We start from the raw sequence: 19,845 nt of genomic DNA, 5'->3' as shown, positions 1-19,845 counted from the left end.
GGCCTCACCCCCTTTGTTGCGTGATCCTGGGGGCGGGGTTTAGGTAAATTTTAGGGTTTGTGATGTCAACAACTTGGGAAGAAGCTCGTTGTAGTCCCTACCAGCCGTTTGTTGTAGTCCTTAAAAAGTAATTTCTGTAAAAGAAAATATCTCTTTGCATTGAACTTTGAGCGTCGTAACTTTGCACATGTTGTTTATGCTCAAACAGCAACATTACACACTAACTAAAGTTAAAAAAGCGAAATCATAATCAAGGAACCCTTTAAGACAAACTTTTCAGTGAACAAAGATCCAAAAAACAAGAAACGACAGCACGGAATATTGAATATACAAAAATAAGGGAAGTCTAGTTAAAGATAAATATCCCTGATACATAAAATAAAGGGAATCAAAACAGAGGATCACAATCTAAGACCCCTTTAGTGGGTAAAAGTTTCCTTTAGCATGATATTGTTGGATCTATAGAGTAGCTTCGGCGGAAATGGCTAACTAAAATGTATAAACATAACATCACAACAGAAAACAAAAATAATTCAGCCAGCACCTTTGAGGAAATCTGTGAAAGCTGCTGTACCTGTGGTAGTTAACCTTGATAAGAATTATAGCTGACTCTCTGTACATGCACAACCGCAAGATTCAATTCCCATAATCCCTCCACAAATGCCTCTTTGTCTTATTACTGTGTTTAGCAGATTAACAAATTGAACCTTAGCACATTTAAGCATCCTCTCCATATCCCTCCATTAAGCCACAGGTCTTTGTTTCTTGGGTCATTCTGTTGGAATCAGAAGGAGTGCCTGGTCTCTCTTCAGACGGTACAGAGGATGGAGCTCATGCGGACACGGAAAGCTGGGTTTTCTTGAAGTTTTGGTCCCGTGCGTAGTCCATCTCTCCTGGCCTATCTGCTTTTCCAGAGTGCCGGTTCCTTGGTGGAAATCGTGTTTTCCCTGAGTGTATGTCTGTGCCCATTACTTTGAGCGTCAGAAGGGAGCCTCCGCAGATTTTATCTCAACTTGATAAAGCACTGGTCATGTCGGTGTGTGTAAAGGTAGTGTGTGCGGATTGTGTATTAGGGGATATTTGTGTCTTTTTTTTTTGTGTGTGTGTGTGTGTTTTGCATATGATTGATTTGAATATGGCAGGGTTTTTTTAATTGCTCGACTGTCCTCACTGCCTCCTTCTCAATTCAACCCCATTTTAAAATCTTTTTGCTACCTCGCTTTCTCCAGATGGCTCACGTTCCAGCATTTTTCCTTTTTTTTTTTTTGTTTTTTTTTGTTTAAACAACGTATGCCCCACCCTGTGGTCTGAAGTTCCGCAATGAGCCGTCTTGACAAGGTGCCAGGTTTTAGATTCAGCGTCTCATAAGAAGTACATTTTCCTCTTACTGCCCCCTTTGGCCCCCTCCTTTTTTGTCTTTTTTTCATTCTGTCTTTCTCTTTCTTTCTCTCTCTCTCTCTCTCTCTGTGTGTTCGTGTGACGTCCTGACCACTAACGGCTACATATTAAGAGATAATTCCATACCCTGAGGTTACAAACCGGCTTAGACTGGCTCTCTCGCATTTTGACTCCACTGGGTACCCTGGGTAAAAAAAGATATTGTAACTCCCTGTTTTTTTTTTTTTTTTTTAAAGGAACAGGAGACTAATTCTCACCGAGAATGACATCAGTTCAGTCGGCAATGCTTAAAACAAACATGTTATGCATTTATGCATGCTACAAGGATTGCTCATACCCATAAAAGCACGACCAGGCAAACCATGCTGCACAACTTCTGTTCTGAAATATGATTATTGGAAAGATGTTTTTTTTTTTTTGCATTAATTATCTTCCTTAGTCACAATAATGCAGGCTTCAGAATTGCACTTTTGCACATGCGTTATCCAGTTGCAAAAAGTCCAATTGTACAAATGCAGGGCTCAATGCTAAGGATTTTTTCTTGACCTGCCAAAATTTTCACTGATCCCACCACAAAAAAGTAATAAAATGGGACTAGTTATTGTCTTTGTTGTTTTTGACCAGTAATATTAAAGGCACAATATGTAAGATTTTTAGATTACAATATTCAAAACCCACTAGAACAGTGTTATATATTTTGTTGACTTGTGTACTTACATGATCCCAGATGTTTCCAAGAATGTTCCAAGAATCCAGAGAAATAAGCAATTTTAACCAGGACATGGACCATGTTCTTGCGTTGCCTATCAATGACATCATACCTGCGTTACCTTACCTGATTTCTGGTATTATTTTCTAGAAACCATGGGAACACCAAAGATGCTTTAATATATTATGTTTTTTATTAGACAAGGGAACAACTGTTTAGTTTTCTGTCTATAAATGTATCCAATCATGTTATATAGCTCAACAACACTGTTAGTCTTATTGTTTGAATCTCGTTTTCTCGATTTTCCATGAGTACCATGCTTTTACCATGCCTCAGAGAAAAACACTATTAAGTGGCTAACATTGCATAATCAGATGCAGCTTTATTTTTAGTAACAGTAATACAACATTCTCTCCTTCATGCAATCTGTTTTAAAATGAATTGCATGCCATTTATCCAGCATTTATTAATATGATATTCTAATATCGATCTAGCTTACTGCAATGAGCAACAAGTGTTTGCACAGTTCGTTCTGCTCCCACAGCACTCGGCCCTGCTCTACTTCATATTACAGAACATGATTTCTGCCCAAGTCCCGATTCTTTTCCACCAGCTGTGTGGTGAAGACGACATCTCCCATGATTCCGCGCTCAATCTCGCCGTCATCAAGCTACGCCTTTGGTGACCTCTAGCAGTGAAAAATTACATATTGTGCCTTTAATAAATTATTACATATTAAATATTAAACATATTCAAATATTGTTAGACAAGTAAACTGTAATAAAATAAGAATTAACATTAAAGACAGCAGCAGGTTTTTTAGGCTGCTGTCACTTTAAAAGCTGCACAGATCCAATATGCTGTTACACATGCAACTGTTTGTGTTCACTTAAGATATAACAGACTGTTTACTAGGGTACTCTCCGAGACCTGCATTTTTGAAAATTTTGTAATTTTGTGTGAATATGTTCAAGCACAAGAAGACGTGAAAGAGAGCTTAATTCAGCATTTGCATGCTGTCTGAGAAGCGGCTTTCTGGATGTGCGCTTTGGATGTGTGTGCACTAAACTTCTCACACTATTTAATTGAGTTCTCTTTCACGTCTTCTTGTGCTTGAATATTTAAATTGGCAAGGCTTAAAAATGTACAAATGATAAACTTTCTTGATGCAGAACTGGCCTGATCAGTCAAGTGACAGTTGCATCAAATGACCTGACCGACATTTACAGGTAGTCCTTATTGTCGAGCCCTGGAATGTGTGTATTTTATCTTTTAGCTGTGTATGTATTCAAATTGTTTAAAACATGTAGGTGTACATAATAAAAGCAGACACATTCTAACAAGGGCCAATTATATAATGAAGGCAGATTTTCACTAAAAGATTAAACTTGTGTTTCTTAATGTCAGGTTGGGCAAGTTGACATATTTTAAATATTATAAATATATACAATTTATTAATTATCTTATCTATAAAAATCTATTGTCCAAAACAATGGTTTGATATTTTAATGTTGATTTTTACATTTAATTGTATTGGATTTTTATAAATTTGCAATTTAATTTTCCATGTTTTACTGTTGAAATTTAGCTAGAAAGCCTTTAATAGGCTGTTTAATGGCATGTTCCATTGGAGCATGTTGTCACAAAAAGTCAGTGTTTATTTTATGAAAAGTGTCTTTTCTCCTGGGCAGTAACAATAGAAATATTCAGTAGCTTTTTTGTAGCCAAGAATCTATACAGAGATTCATTTTTAAAAATGAGCATACCTTCAAAAAGTGTGACAACTTGCCCCATTCTCCCCTATGAATGAAATGATCTTGACTGGCATAAAAACAACGGCAATTCGTTTCTTTCTCATAATGGTTCTTCTGACTAAATTACGTTATTATATTGTGACCATCTTTCAAATACTCATTCAGCCTCTTAGGATTATCAGCGATTCATCTTCTTCAGTGTTTTTTTTTTTTTTTTTTTGGAATAGAAATATCCATCCTCGTTTCTTCTCTTTGTGTATTTTCTCTCTTCTGGCATGAGTATTAGATTGTGTTCCTCCTTAACCTTGAAGTCTGTCTGTATCTTGTATAAATAGGCCTGTAGCTTTATTCAGATCCTCTCCATTCGTCTCTCAACAGTCGCCGCCTCTGTTAGAAAACCTCCTGTTGAGGGTTCTTCCTCACCCCTCGACGTATTTGAGCTGAAGTTTGGATGTGAGGATTTCTGAGGAAGAGCAGCAGCAGAAAGGGAACTGGGCCTGTTACGTCCGAGAGACGATCCCTACTGGTCAATTTGGTCTGGATCAGAGTCTCAAGGTTCGACTGAGAGTTGAGTTTCAGTTTCGTTATGTATTTCCTGCACATGTTTGCAGCTCTGTGTGGTTTCTGTACCTGTGTACTGTCTCGGGCCTCTGGTTAGCACTGTTCCTCACAGGTCTAATCGAGGAGGAAACCTGGTTTGCGTTCGAGACACATTTCCTCACTGTAGGCCGTTTTAACCGCTGTTGCGTCTACTACCTCCTTCGGTATCTTAAAGATCTTGTTGCTGTCTTTATTTGGTCTCTTTGTCTTCAGCCTCACTCCCCCACACACTTCCTCCCCTTTGCCCCCTGCTACTGCCCCCACCCTCCTCCTGAACCGCCCCTCCCTCCCTCGGGCGACAGCAGAACAGGAATTGATTAGTGGCACGGCTTAAAAATAGAAGGGCCTGTTGTCATGGCAACGGCCACAATGAGCTGTTGTCTTGTTTAATGAAGACCGAGATTTTAAGTGTTGTGGCTGAACAGTACAGTGAGCGGGAGACGCCATTTCTGGCTAGGTGTGCACAAATGCCGGGACGGAGATATTAACTGTGATCTCGTCCCTTCTGTCAAAAGTGTGCAATATGCAGATGGTTTTTGTGTGCATATATGTGTGCACGTGCAGGATGGTCTTCCTCGTGTGGGTGTGTTGTGTGGCTTTGCAGGTACGATTACCAATCTGCTTTGTCGCAGTCTCATCCTGGTTGCTTCACCCTCAGGTACTTGCTGGATCTGCAGAGGTGCATTAAGTTAAGGCATCAAATGCATCATACGCTGGCAGCTCCAAAACAAATTATTGACTCTACCCACATCCTGTTACCCATACGTCGTCCCGTATGCATCAAGCCAACCAATTACAACCCTGTTGCCATGGGCGCCATCCGCCTAATTGGCCTCATTAGTGTCAGAAACTGGCCGTATGCAAATTTTGGTCATATTCCCAGCAGATCTCTCCTCTGAGTAATATACAGTAATAGTTAGCCATTGTGTAGGTCGTCGGTGAGGACAACGGCCCAATTAGCGAATTAACCATTAAGCTCAGATACTGTACTCGACTCAACCTCCCAGAAGTGTTTTTGAAATTCCTGTCAGTGTAGGAACGTGAGCATAACGTGCCGTTTGGTGACGGTATGCTAATACGCCTGTCCTGAAATTCCCCCGCTGCAACCTACTTTTGTGACATCACTGCACAGCTGACTTACAACATCTCAATTAGGCTTGCATCACGTTGCAGCTGGATTGCGTGTGATGCGAGAAATGATTTATACTGATAAATATGTCAACAAGCTTTTTTTAAATTTGGATTTTCATTAGCATCTTATGAATACAATAGTTGTAGAGCTCTAGTGAGATTCCTTGAATGTGATTTGCAGGATGTTGCTTTGAAATTGTAGTTTTAAGAAGGTCTATAAGCCAGGGGTTTTCAATGCCCAAATTTTATGATCCCTTTGGAAGGAATCCCTGTCCTAAAATATACTGTAAATCTAATTACTTTAATGTTTTTATTTGTTATTAATCATTCATTTGCTTTAATTCATTGTACTAAAGCTAATCCTTGAAATAATATCTGGAAAATGTATTCATTTTTATATTTTGATTACAGCATTTTTTTTAGTGAGGACAACATTCCAATTAGCGAATTAACCACTAAGCTTAGATACTATATATACTACTTAGATACTATATACTCTGATTTACTCTGGTTGACCATTCTTTTACTAAAAGTTCTGTTTATCAACAGAATCATCATTGTACAAATGCAAAGATGCTTTGAGCATTGATGCCCAACATTATATCTCTGGGACTCTCATTGGTTATGATTTTTAGAGATGCACTGATACTAATCTCAAATGCTCATTGGTGCTTGTATCAGTCCATGGTATACTGCCCTCTAAGTTCTTATCACTTTATTGCTGTGCTGTACTTTTAATTTCCCTGAGCTTCAGTTCTAATAATTAATGTTGATATTACAGATTTGCTGCATGTGGAACTGCAGAGACTGAAAACTGCAGCCATCCAGATAAAGAAACTGAGTATGCGTCAGCTAGTCAAATATTATTATCTGTAGCATTTTTGATCGTGGTAAACTGTGTATATCACACTGTTGTTGTTAAAATCACCAAGTCAACATTTGAGAATCTGCAAAGTTTTCACTAGCTCTTACTCCTTTTGCCGATCTGGTTCACTTATAACAGGGGTGTCCAAACTCGGTCCTGGAGGGCCACTGTCCTCTAGAGTTTAGCTCCAACTTACCTCAAAACACCTGCCTGGAAGTTTCTAGTATGCTTATTAAAGGGGATATATCAGGTCCCCGGTGCATCTACAAACCCAGAAAAGGGAAAAGGACAACTTTAATCTACACGTTTCCACTCACTGTGGGGCAACTCTTGACTGGACATGCTAGTTGAGTTGAATCAACTCCACAGCAACTACATAAATTTATCCACTAACCATTCAGAAACGTCCAGTTTCATTCTAAAAGTCTAACTTCTTCCTGAGTCTCTCCATCAGTGTCGACTCCGGTTTGAACAATGTAAGGCTGAACACCGTTACTGACAATCCTCATTTTGGCTGCGTGAGATTCTCCAGTTTTGTTGTTGTTGAGCAACCGAAGCGTGAGCTGTTAAAGCTCCGCTCTCTTTTGGAAAGTGGGCAGGATCAGCAGCTCATTTGCATTTAAAGGGACACACACAAAATGGCAAGTATTGCTCACACCAAATACCGGCAAATTTGACAAGCTATAATAAATGATCTGTGGGGTATTTTGAGCTGAAACTTCAGACACATTCTGGGGACACCAGAGACTTATATTACATCTTGTGAAAAGGGGCATAATAGGTCCCCTTTAAGACTTTGATTAGCTGGTTCAGGTGTGTTTAATTGCTGTTGGAGCTAAACTTTGTAGGACAGTGGCCCTCCAAGACTTACAATATAGGCCTACACTGTGGTCCAGAAATAGATCATTTAACAAGTTTTTTTTTAATGGGCTTCCCCAACATTTTCCTCATCTACTATTGGTCAAACAATTCGATAGTCCTACCCCAAAGTCCACCTTTCAATGTTGTTGCGTTGTGCTCGTCTGGATGCTCCAACAAACAGAGCTTTGTTTTGATAGCAACACAAGGAACATCTGGGCTGGACACTAGTCCAAATTGTGCTCAAATTCTCAATCACTATATGCTTGGTTTTGTTTCTGATACTTTGTCCAATTTTACTAATTTCATATGCTAAAAAGTATTTTGGACAAGCACATGATCAGTTTTGTCCTGTACCTGGAAAAAAAAACATGTTAAGCCCTTTTAAACCCAGCCTAGCTTTCAGGAAAGTAAAAAAAGCTTGTCTAATCTAAGGCCGTGTTCTGTAAAGTCATTTGATTCATGTTCTTCGGGGCTTTAGGGAGCTGTTCTGTTGACATCTTTCACACATTTAAGCCCAAGTGCTCTGCCAGTCCATATTGATCAGAAGGCCTACTCACTTGGAAGACTAATTTGAAAGGTGACAAGTAACTGTTGTGAACTAGTTAGACCCTAAAGCATCTCCATGGTCCAGAGTGCATGTTTTGTGGTCAGGTGTGCTGTGTTTGTTCATTTTCATCTTTTTCACATTTCTCACCACCTTGTTCAGCTGTTTTTCATCTTAGCTGTTGAACTGATCCTCAGGTGGTGGATACCGGAGTGAGGATCAGCGAGAGCGAAAGTGACAGCAGAATGAAAGAAATCAGGCAGGTCTTGACCAAACAGGTGTTGTCACCTGCTTTTGCGTCTCCACTGGAGTCATGGTTGCAGAAATGGCTGCGGCATGAGATCATGAGGCCTGGGTCTGCTGCTCAAGTCATATTTCTGCTTTACGTGCCCTGGGGGAGGTCACACTCTCGCTGGTGCTTTGTCGCTTGTGAAAGCGAGTTCACGGAGTGGCAGCCAGCTGCTGAGGAGTTGAAGATAAACCTCCTAATGGCAAATGGAGGGTCGTCACCTTGTTGACATTTCGTTGTGCAACATGCCAGAAGGGCCTGGGTGTACGGCAGTTTTGGAATTGGGCATCCACGCTGTCCAAAATTATGTTTGGAATACACTACATGATTTTGCTCTGATTTTTGCAGTCTGAACATGCCAGTGCTAGTTGCCGAAAGTCAGAGCCAGTCTGCAGGTTTTGGGCAGTCACAGTTGACATGTTTCTGCTCAAATTTGGGTTAGGAAAAACGTAAAAGTCTGGTATTGTGGTCATCACTGGTATAGTAAATGATACCCAGGGGCTGGTTGCCTAAACTGCTAAGACAAGTCTTACAAGTTAGTCATCACATTTTTTTCCTTTTAGACAGTTTATAACAGTTTTAAGTCAGTTACATAAAAACGTAGATTGGTCTAGTTTGATACCAAAAAGTAACTGACTAATTGTTAGTTGGTTGGTCATACTAGTACTTAAAGTGATAGTTCACCCAAAAATGAAAATTCTGTCATCATTTACTCACCCTCAAGTTGTTCCAAACCTGTATGAATTTCTTTCCTCTGCTGAACACAAAACAAGATATTTTGAAGAATATGGGTAACCAAACAGTTAATTGACCCCATTGACTTCCATAGTATGAAAACATGCTGTGAAAGTCAAAGGGGATCAGAAACTGTTTGGTTACCAGCATTCTTCAAAGTATGATCTTTTGTCTTAACGTAATTCCTGTGTTTATGCAACTGGCCCCAGTTTTTTCATTGCAACCATTTACAATGTCGCCAAGTGTATGATGCCTTGAGTTTTAAAACCTGTTCAGATTTTAAGTTGTGTAGGGTATTCCATCCTTTAGTCCTATACAATTGTTTGTAATTATTTAAAACTTTGCAGGCTTGGCAGCAAACGTGGTCAACTACATGGTCACCTTAAAAGCAACTGCGGCCAAGTCGTCCATCATTTCCCATCATAGTTATCAATGTATGAGTTATAGTAGATTAAAGGTGCCAGATTTTTGTTATTCTAATATCCCTTGCCTTAAATATTTAAGCTAATGTGCTTGGAAAATATAACCCTGTAAATTAAAGTCCACTCTTGTTATGGTTGTATTTTTCATCTGACGTCGTTTAGCCTCTCTATCTATTGCTGTGAAAGTAAGCAGAATGTTTATTCGGGTTATGAAGTGTTTATTCAAGACCGAGAGTTCTGACATGATAAATGTCAAATCCGAACCCTTCTTCACAAATAATATAAACAACAAAAAAAAATCTTTTCATCCTCCTCTACTCCGAAGTCAACAGAAGTCTGCTTAAAGAGACAGTACACCCAAAATTTAAAGTTAGCTCATCATTTTACTCACTATCATGTTGCTCCAAACCTGTATAACTTACTTTCTTCTGTGGAACACAAGATGATATTTTGAAAAAATTCTTACAATGAATGTCATTGGGACCTAGTTGTGTTTTGCACTCCAGTGACTTTCATTTTATGGACAAAACATTCTTTAAAATATCATCTTTTGTGTTTCCACAGGAGAAAGAAAGTCATACAGGTTTGGAGAGTTTTTGGGTTAACTATCTCTTCCCACTGTATCCATACTCTTTCACCTCTTGCAGACAATAATCAATTAGCTGCCAAAAAGCCACCCAAATGCTTCCCCGACTAAAGCGGACAACTTATCATGAAGTTTGCATCCAGACATCAGCCATTGCCGACGTTTCCCAAGCGTTCATGGCGCTCACCCTGTATGACCCTATGCCAAGCCTGCTCGCTCCAGCTTTAACTAGGTTACTGCGTCAACGCCTGCCCTTCACTATAAATCACTCTCCTTACATTTAAACCCCAAAGAACTGTGTTTCCATCCAAACGGATACTTCCTGGAACGAAACGAGCGGCCAGAGCTGCTCCTACCCAATATGTCTTGTTTTGTTTTTTTTATTCATCTGGGTGGGCACGCACACCTTTAGTGATGGTGTAGCAGCCATTTTGAGGTCTCCGCGCTCGGCATCAGATGCTGCAAACAGGAAAAGGCTTAATCTAGCCAATTGAGCGGGTGGGTGATCAGAGGGGCTGCATGCGAACAGGCAGATTTGGGAGATGAGCCAGGCTCCGAGGGTGGGGGATGGGGGTGGTGAGCGAAGATGGGTGCAAACCCCTGGTCTTCCATGATAACTACTGCGCCTTAGGACGAAACTTGGGAAATTAGTAGAATGCATCGCTACTCTTGCATGAAGGAATCTGAGTGTTCAGATATCACCCCGGTCCTGGGGGAGTGCTAGTGTGCTGTTTAAAACAAGGCACCTTGTACCTCTGTGGGTGAGGGATGCAGTGCCACCAGCGCTTTGGTCTGGGAGGTGGGGCAGCGGGTTACGTCAGCCAAATGAATTGTCATGATGCAGATCATGCGTGAAATGAGCTGCGGATTCCATCGTGCACTTGCAAACTGGCCATATTATCATCATCAATTCTTTTAGCTGGCAATTTTTTAATGCACTTTTTTCCGAATCGGTTCTCTTTTGTAGGGGGGCAAGGGTCTCTTTGCGCGTGTATACCGGTTCAGGGTGTGATGGTGTTTGCAGTGGGGGCAGAAGGAGGAGGACATTTTTGTGCTTGCAGTGATCTGATCGACAGGCAGCAGTGGCGTGTGCATAAAGAAAATGGTGTGCCGGTGGGGGATGGGCAGAGGGGAATTAAGGGTTGGCATTATGACAGGGTAGCGTGTCAGGAGAGTGCTGCTGTCTTTTTTTTTTTTTTTTTTCTTCTTCTTCCATTTCATTTTTTTTTCGTCTCAATCTCGTCCTCTTCATCCTCCATCCTCCCTAACCCCCAACTCTGCCCCCCATCTGAACCGATGAAGATCTTGTGCATTGTGTACGTTACAATCTATAAAAAAAAAAAAAGAAAGAGAAAGAAGGAAAGATCAGAAAAGTAGTTTGTGGTCGTCCGTACCTTTAAGGGGCCCCCAGAAAGTGAGCGTGTGTGTTTATTTTTACAACGCAGGGAGGAAAAAAAGGAATACTTTTTTTGGAAAGGGGGGGGAGGGGTGAAGAGCGAGAAGGGAGGGGTCAGTTTTTGCTCTGCTTTGTGGTGTGTGGCACAGCTGTATTAGAATGGCGGGTCTGAAGGGCACAAAGTGAGTCTTGTGTCGGTATGGCCCGTGAAACCACACACACACACACACACACATTGTTCCCCATTTTTAGGCCCGTTCCCTACCTAGCCAGGAACTCTTGAGCGAGTAACTATCCAGGGACCAAGGATCAGTGGGATTGTACGGCGGGACTAAAGGTTGATTAAATAAAATGGAGATTTGAAAGTTGTGGTTTAGGGTGTTGTGAGGGGTCGTTGGGCGAGATCGGCGGATAATCTAATTCGGAGTTGAGCTTCTCTGTGTACTCGCACACCATTTCGCTCTCTGTCTTTCTTTTTCTCGCTCTCTTTCTTTTCATCTCCGAGCTGCTGCTGCTGCGTTGGCTGGCGTAGTGCCCAAAGCAGTGAGTCTGTCGTGGAGTGCGCGTGTGCAGGTTTCTGGGGAGGAGGAGGAGGAGGAGGAGGGTGGCTGGGGTGTGTGTGTGCGTCGATATGCAAAAAGGGGGGTGGATAAAGGAGGAGTGGGCCGAGTAAAGAGAGTCTGGTTTTTGTAGCAGCTGACTGAAACAGTCATTATATTATGTAAAGGGAGGGGGGGGTGTGATTGGTGTGGGGGGGTCAGACTGACGTGCACTGCACAGACCTTCTGATTGGCTGGCTGGTGCTATTGTTGGTTATGTGTATGCTTGTGCGTTTATAGCTCACGCACTCCCTCGCTCTTCCGTTCTACTGTCTCAGTCACTCGCACTGTTTTTTCTTCTCACTCTTTACCCTCTTCCCCCCTTTTTTCCCCCTTCATGCACTCATTTGTGCAAGGTGGGTGGTTTGTTGTGAAGGTACGACATTATATATCAGGGTTTCATGTGCTTGCTTCTCAATGCCTTAAACGTTGTTTTATATTAATGGACGTTATGCGGCCTCCTCTCCTAACCGAATGTTTTTGCATTCGTAAAGCCAATCTCGCAAATTAGACTTTGTGATGCAACGCAACGGTGGATGTATGATTTAAACTATGCAAGAAGAAGAATGAGAGCGAATGATGACACGAAAAATAATGTGGATGATAGAGAGATGATGAAGTCATCAGGGGACCAATTACAGCTCAATTTAATTTGTAATTGGGGATGTCCCTACAATAAGGCATTTTAAGACCAGTCGCTTGTGGGTCTCGGGAGCTTAATTGGGTTTAGGAATAACTACAGTACTGTGCGTTTCGTAGAAACTACAGCTGAACGTGACTGTAAGGTCACTTGTGTGTAGCTTTATCGTTTGGGGCTGAGGTTTGTGAGGCAACACTTGTCATTTGTCTAGTTTTAAAAACAAAACAAAATAAACCCGTCAAACTTATTTCAGTTTGAGAGTCGTAAATACTTGTGTGTGTGTGTGTCGTGTTTGTGTGTATACTGTACCTGGTAAATCCTATGTTGTGAGGACCAAATGTCCCCATAAAGACAGTAATGTGTATAGTCAGTAAGGGTTTTTTTTTTTTTTTTTTTTTTTTTGGAAAGAAATTAATGCATCCTTGTTGCATGAAAATGTCAAATTGAACAAAAGTGACAGTAAAGACATTTATATAGCTACAAAAGATTTTTATTCTGACAAAGTGTGCTCTATTCATCAAAGAATTCTGAAAAAAAGATTTCAGCATATTAGATTGATTTCTGATAATATTTCATAATAGTACTGTTTAACTGTATTTTTGATCAAATAATTGCCTTGGTGAGCACAAGAGATTAAAGACATTAAAGAATTTCACCAACCCCAAATTTTTGAATATAGTTTATTTTTGATAATGACCTTCGGCATGTTATCCCTTGCGTTTCAAAAATAATCGTACATTGGTGACTTGGAAATAATTGTAAAATTCAATTTTTCCCCTTAGTATTGGTGTGATTTATTGCTGTAAGTGACATTTCAGAGTGGATAAATGAACTGGTTTTGCTTGGGACATCTGTCAGATTTGGCTGGAAAATCTTGCTGTAGTATGAATATATTAAAGGTGCCCTAGAATCAAAAATTTCTAGACAATGTACTGAACAAGAGTTCAGTACATGGAAATGACATACAGTGAGTCTCAAACTCCATTGTTTCCTCCTCCTTATGTAAATCTCATTTGTTTAAAAGACCTCGGGAATTTGTAAATTGTCTTTCTAAATGTTTCGTTAGCATGTTGCTAATGTACTGTTAAATGTGGTTAAAGTTACCATCGTTTATTACTGTATTCACAGAGACTCATTAAACTCATTCAGAATCAAATGTAAACATCCGAATAAATACTATACTCACATGATCCGATCCATGCATGCAGCATGCATGCCGAACATCTTGTAAAGATCCATTTGAGGGTTATATCAGCTGTGTGAACTTTGTTTATGCACTGTATATAGAGTATAGAGGGCAGGGAGCTTGAGATTTAAAGGGGCCGCGCGCTGAATCTGTGCATATTTAATGATGCCCCAAAATAGGCAGTTAAAACAATTAATAAAAAAAAATCTATGGGGTATTTTGAGCTGAAACTTCAGACACATTCAGGGGACACCTTAGACTTATATTACATCTTATGAAAGAACGTTCTAGGGCACCTTTAAACCAACACAATAAATATTTTATACTATGGGGCTGTTGAATGCTCGCAATGTGAATGCTCACAATTATTTTCAAGGAAATAATGTCCATATCACTTCGCCAAATTATTTCAGTTATTTCAAAGGTCCTTATAGCCTACAACAGCAAAAGAACCAAAACCCACAATGACACTAACCAAGCAAAAAAAATATAGTATTAAACAATAGGATTAAAAACGGCAAAATATTTCCGTCGTTGTCAATCATTCCTGACATATTGTACAGGACTCGTGACTTTGATACCCCTGACTTAGATGGTCTTGAAGCTGTGCGACTGCCATATTTTGTTTTGAACTTCAACTGAATTTTCAGGATAATGTGGCTTGCTAGACTAGCAGAATATAAGACCGTAATCATTTTCTCAATGATATGGCAACATCAGAGAATCAGTAAGTAACAACTGTGATGAGCCTTTTGTCATTGGTCACAGAGGTCTTAGTTTCACAGCAACCATAAATGTGGAGGTGTCACTTGTCTATTTAGTGAATACAGATTCATCTCACCCACAAGCTCACACACACTTTTCTAGCACTCTCTTTCTTAACATTATACCTCAGCAAGGTCACCATGACTGCTCGTGATCAGTCACTTCTTATAGGAATGGATGGGTAAGGCTGAGCTTTCCAGGAGCTGGATGTTAACTAATATTAATTAGAGCCAAACAAAAGCATTTAGCTGATGTAAATGCTGATTGTGTTTGTATCAGGGCCTGTGTGACAGACAGAGGAGGAGAGTTTCTCATCTGTGAACTGTTTTTGTGGTCTATTAATGTGGCAGGGTGGTACCATGCTGCTTTTCTACTGACCGATACATGTGTCCATGCACCTTTGATCCCTTCTTCGCTCCGGCACATCACATTAAACACAATCCCTCGCTTGCAGATACTCTAAAATCAAAGTTAAGGAGTCCTGGGGCAAATGTTTGAATTCTGCATGACCTCAAACAGAGAGGGGTGCTCAGAGGTGTCAGAGATGAACTATGAGCATTCACAATGTGCTTTCTTCCAGAAGTGAAGAGCTTCTGTTTTTATTTTGTCTGCTTCACACTATAAAAAAAAAGTTGTCTTGGCCTATGTGCATGCTGTATCCTTTTATTCATATTTAAACGCATTTAAATTTGTGTTTAAAGGTTTATATGTTGCTGCCTCTACATACTTTAGCAATATGAGTATGACGTACTCCAGCTAAACATACAGATTTCCAGATTCAATACTGATTACACAAGCTCTCTATTCAATTGGATTTTAAATTTGATTTCATTTGCTTCTGACTTATAGGCTAGGCTTTCAATTTGATTAGATTTCAATTTGGATTTGATTCTAATTCTCAATCTCTCAATTCTATTAGATTCCAAGTTTGATTTTATTTTTATTCACCAACCTTTAAATTTGAATATAAATCCACTTTGGATTTGATTCCGATTCTCAAGTTATCAATTTTATAAGCTTATGAATTTGATTACATTAGATCAAATTCATTATCGATTTCATTAGATTCCAATTTAGATTTGATTGATTCCTAAGCTCTCGATTAGATCAGATTCCGAGTTCAGTTTGATTCTTATTCACAAGCTCTCAATTTAAAATGATTATGAATTCAATTTGATTCATTTACAAGCTCTCAATTTCATTAGATTCCAATTTGGATTTGATTCTGATTCCTAAGCACTAGATTTGATCAGATTCTTGGTTCAATTTAATTCTGTTTCTCAAGCTCTCAATTTTATAAGCTTATTAATTTGATTTCATTCATTTACAAGCTCTTAATTTCATTAGATTCCCATTTTGATTTGATTCTGATTCTCAAGCTCTTAATTTGATAAGATTATAATTCAATTTGATTAATTTACAAGCTCTCAATTTGATTAGATTCCAATTTGGATTTGATTCTGATTCCTAAGCTCACGATTCGATCAGATTCCAAGTTCGATTTTATTCTTATTCACAACCTTCCAATTTGATTAGATTCCAATTTGGATTTAAATTCTGATTCTCAAGATCTTAATTTGATAAGAGTATAATTCAATCTGATAAATTTATAAGCTCTCAATTTCATTAGATTCCCATTTTGATTTGATTCTGATTCCTAAGCTCACGATTCGATCAGATTCCAAGTTCGATTTTATTCTTATTCACAATCTTTCAATTTGATTAGATTCCTATTTTGATTTGATTCTGATTCTCAAGCTCTCTATCTGATAAGATTATGAATTTGTTTGTGTTCATTTACAACCTCTCAATTTCATTAGATTCCCATTTGTATTTGATTCTGATTCCTAAACTCTCGATTCGATCAGATTACGTGTTCAATTAGATTTTTATTCACAAGCTCTCAATTTGATCAGATTCCAATTTTGATTTGATTCTGATTCCTCAGCTCTCGATGCTATTCCAATTCAATCTGATATGATGTGGTTCTTACTGACAAGCTCTTGATTCGATTAGTCTCCAATTTTGATTCAATTCCAGGCAATTTGGCTAGATTTCTTTCATAATGTCTGGTTTTCATAAGAAATTCTGTTTTTGCTATAGATTGCTTTAAATTTTACAGGGCAGTGTTTCAGGCAGATTCAAACGGTAACATATATACATTTTTTTACTTATTAATAGAACTGGTTCATAAGAGTCATTTGTTTCAGTGAAAGTGCAGTGCTGGGAAGGGATGGAATGGGGCACAATAATAGTTTTATCTCGATTATCGTATTTTTATAGTCATTGGAAGCCAAAATCGAAACTTAATCTAGATTAATCTCACAGCCCTAATATTATACCGCTCTTTATGGTAAAGTTTTACTCTTTTACTATATACAAGGTCCAAAAAAATGCGAGCAGCAGCACCTGATAATGTTCTACCTTTAGTCTGCAGCTCCGAGCAGAATACAAATGCATCAGACAGATAAAGAGGTTCCAGCACAAACAATAGCCTGCATAGAGTCCTGCACATTCACTGTCCAGACACTCCCCGTGTGTGTGCATGTGGGAGGGGGGAGAGCCTCTCTCTGCCCTCTGGCCATGAAGGGTCCGCCCAAGCGTGCCTAACTAATAAAGACGAGCAAACACACACATGATCATTTAGATCTACAGTACGTGACACATGTTCAGAGCGCGGCAGAGCCTTATGTGTACACACAATCAAATGTGCACTTGAGCACGCATGACCCCGCGGTGTATGCATGCACTTCGCATGGGAGCGTACACACACACACACACACACACACACACACACACACACACACACACGCAGAGTGATTCAGTCACGTTATAGACTGGCTGTTGGGCTCCCGTGTGGTGTGTTGTTGTGCTTTTGTCCGGAGGGGAGAACAGGAAGTTAATGGCTGACTGTAAGAATGCAGCAGTAGAGATTGGCTCATCTGAGGCTTCAGTAAATGAATGTCACTGCTGGTTTACACTGTTTATCGGGTTAACCATGTGTTAAAATCACACACGTATTACACTATTTTATATAGGGCATCATTTTGGAGTTTTACCTATATACTTAAGAATTTCTGGTCCTGATGTGTCTCATTATACCATAAAGTACAGAGTACTCTTTCTCGTGAATTGTGAGGATGTCTTCCAAGCTTTACTGTCTCTTTAACAAGACTGTGCTGTTTATCAATCTACTGCACTACAGTTTTCTCTCCAAAACGTACTCGCTGTGTTTCAAAACTAGATCCTGCAACAGAGCTGTTGTGTAGTACATACCACCGAAAACAGTTTTGATAATTCATTTCGGATAATTGGGAAGTTTAAATCTGTTCTGTTCATGTTCTCAGGTGCTAAATTAAACCAGTTGTAGTAAAGTTCTTCGGCAATGAAGAATTGCTACTGTAGTATAATTTTTGGTTACTATGAAGTGCATCCATACTGCTGACGTGTTTACATGATGTAGCTTATCCACGTTCTTTAAATTTAAAAATAGTAGCTAAACAGTCCGCGCCAATAGCCTTGTGGGCAACACTACCATATAGCGTAGTTGCACTTTGGGCGTCCTGAGTCTGAGTCCCGGCTATTGGACCTTTCCCAATCCCCCCCCCTCCAACTTTGCTTCCTGTCAACTTACTGTCTTGTCATAATAAAGGCAAAAATGCCAAAAATAAATCTTTAAAAAAAAAAAAAAAGTTGCTAAAACAGCTGCCGGAGCATCACTGTTTTGGTCAGTGGGGTCTTATTCACTAACCATGCATACGCATGAATTTGTGTGGGAAATCTGCTTGCAAACGTTTAACAAACATAAGAACATAATAATAAAATCATCAATAACTTTTCTATTTATTCTATATTAAAGAGAAATTTTGGAACAACCGAAACCACACATACACAAAAATAACTTATTCTAGGATGCTTTATAAACATGTTAAGATGAAATATTATTCATAGATATTTAATCAAATATATATTTCATATAGGTTAAGGTTGAGGTCTTGTTGTGTGAGCAAATATTGATGAAAGGCTGTGAAGTAATGGTTGTGCTGAAAGCCTTTATATGGAGATGTTTAGGCATGTTTTATGCAAATTACTAACCTTGGGCACATGATAGCTCATTTAGAACACTCAAGTTCATTAACATTAGAACAAGGTTAAGAACAAATTCATGTGCACATGCACATGTTGTGAATTTTTCGAGAGAAATGCATAGTTGGATAATATGAAGATGAATAATCCACACAATTATTATTTGTGAATGAGACCCAGTGATTTTGGCCCTCCAAAAATGTTTGGTTTAGAATTTTTGTAATGGATTTCACAAACTTCCAAAGCTGAAGAGCGAGTCATTTCTGCACTGCTAGTGTCACAAAATAATAGATTTGCTTATAGTTGTCAACATTAAAGTGCCCATATTATGCTTTTTCGAATATTACCTTTTTTTTAATGCAGTGTGTAGTATAGCTGTTTGTGAATGTAAAAGGTCTGCAAAGTTTTAAAGATCAAAGTGCATGACAAATAATGTTTTTGTCTCCTAAAAGACGGACTCGATTCCAGACTACTGAAATGAGTCGTCAGCAATTCCAGTCATACTTCCTGTTACGTAACAATGTAACACGTATGCATAATGCCAGCCTATGGTCTTCATTGGCTGCCCCTGAACTACATCTACTTTGACCCGCCCTCATACACTGAGTTTGGTTCGTGTTGCCGACATGTCGAGAAGATGCCGTGTTCTGAGCTACGAATCCACTTTGATGCACTTCAAAAGGAATTGATATGGAAAAAAACAACAGCATCATTACTGTTCATATCACTGTCTGTATATCAAGTGCTGAGGAAGCCTCTGGAGATGAAATTCAGATATGGTAATAGGCTTTTAGTTTCCGACACACACTGTAAGCGTCAGACCAATCACAACAGACTGGGCCGTCTAACCAATCAGAGCAGAGTAGTCTGTGTGGAAAGGAGTTTAGAGAGCCTGAATATTTGAACAAACTGCTTTCAGACACTGAGAAATGAGGTGATGCTGCAATGTATGTGATGAGAAAATTAAAGTGTTTTTTGACCTTGGATGCATGTAAACCTATTGTAGGAGACCATTAAAACAAAACTAGGAACCTTTAAAATAGCATAATAGGGGTGCTTTAAATTAATGAAAAAATACATAAAATGGTAACAGAACTCTCCTTCATCAGAGAAAAAAAAAAGTCCTAATTATAGTTCTTGGGTAAGGCTTGAATCGTCAGTCACAGTAATTTGGTGCCAGAAATACGATCCCACAAGTGGGGAAGGTCGTCCCCTCTCAGTGACCGCTTTGTGACGTTGTCAGCAGGAGTTTTGGGAAGCTCCGCTCAGCTGCACGTCT

General features: G+C 39.3%; 1 protein-coding gene across 2 annotated transcripts in view; it reads left to right on the top strand.

Annotated features, from left to right (window-relative positions):
• Positions 1 to 19,845, top strand: part of gatad2b (GATA zinc finger domain containing 2B) — a 44,838-nt gene that overhangs the window by 8,536 nt on the left and 16,457 nt on the right. Inside the window, exon 2 of one of the 2 annotated variants that reach the window (XM_067411693.1) lies at positions 4,240 to 4,416. The exons of the other annotated variant lie outside the window; for it this stretch is intronic. The gene's annotated coding sequence lies outside the window, so the exon portion shown is untranslated. The remainder of the gene's footprint in view (positions 1 to 4,239; positions 4,417 to 19,845) is intronic. 2 annotated transcript variants of the gene reach the window in all.

This window comes from Chanodichthys erythropterus, chromosome 15 (assembly GCF_024489055.1).
Source record: "Chanodichthys erythropterus isolate Z2021 chromosome 15, ASM2448905v1, whole genome shotgun sequence".
NCBI lineage: Eukaryota > Metazoa > Chordata > Actinopteri > Cypriniformes > Xenocyprididae > Chanodichthys > Chanodichthys erythropterus.
This window is presented reverse-complemented; position numbering and strand designations above follow the sequence as displayed.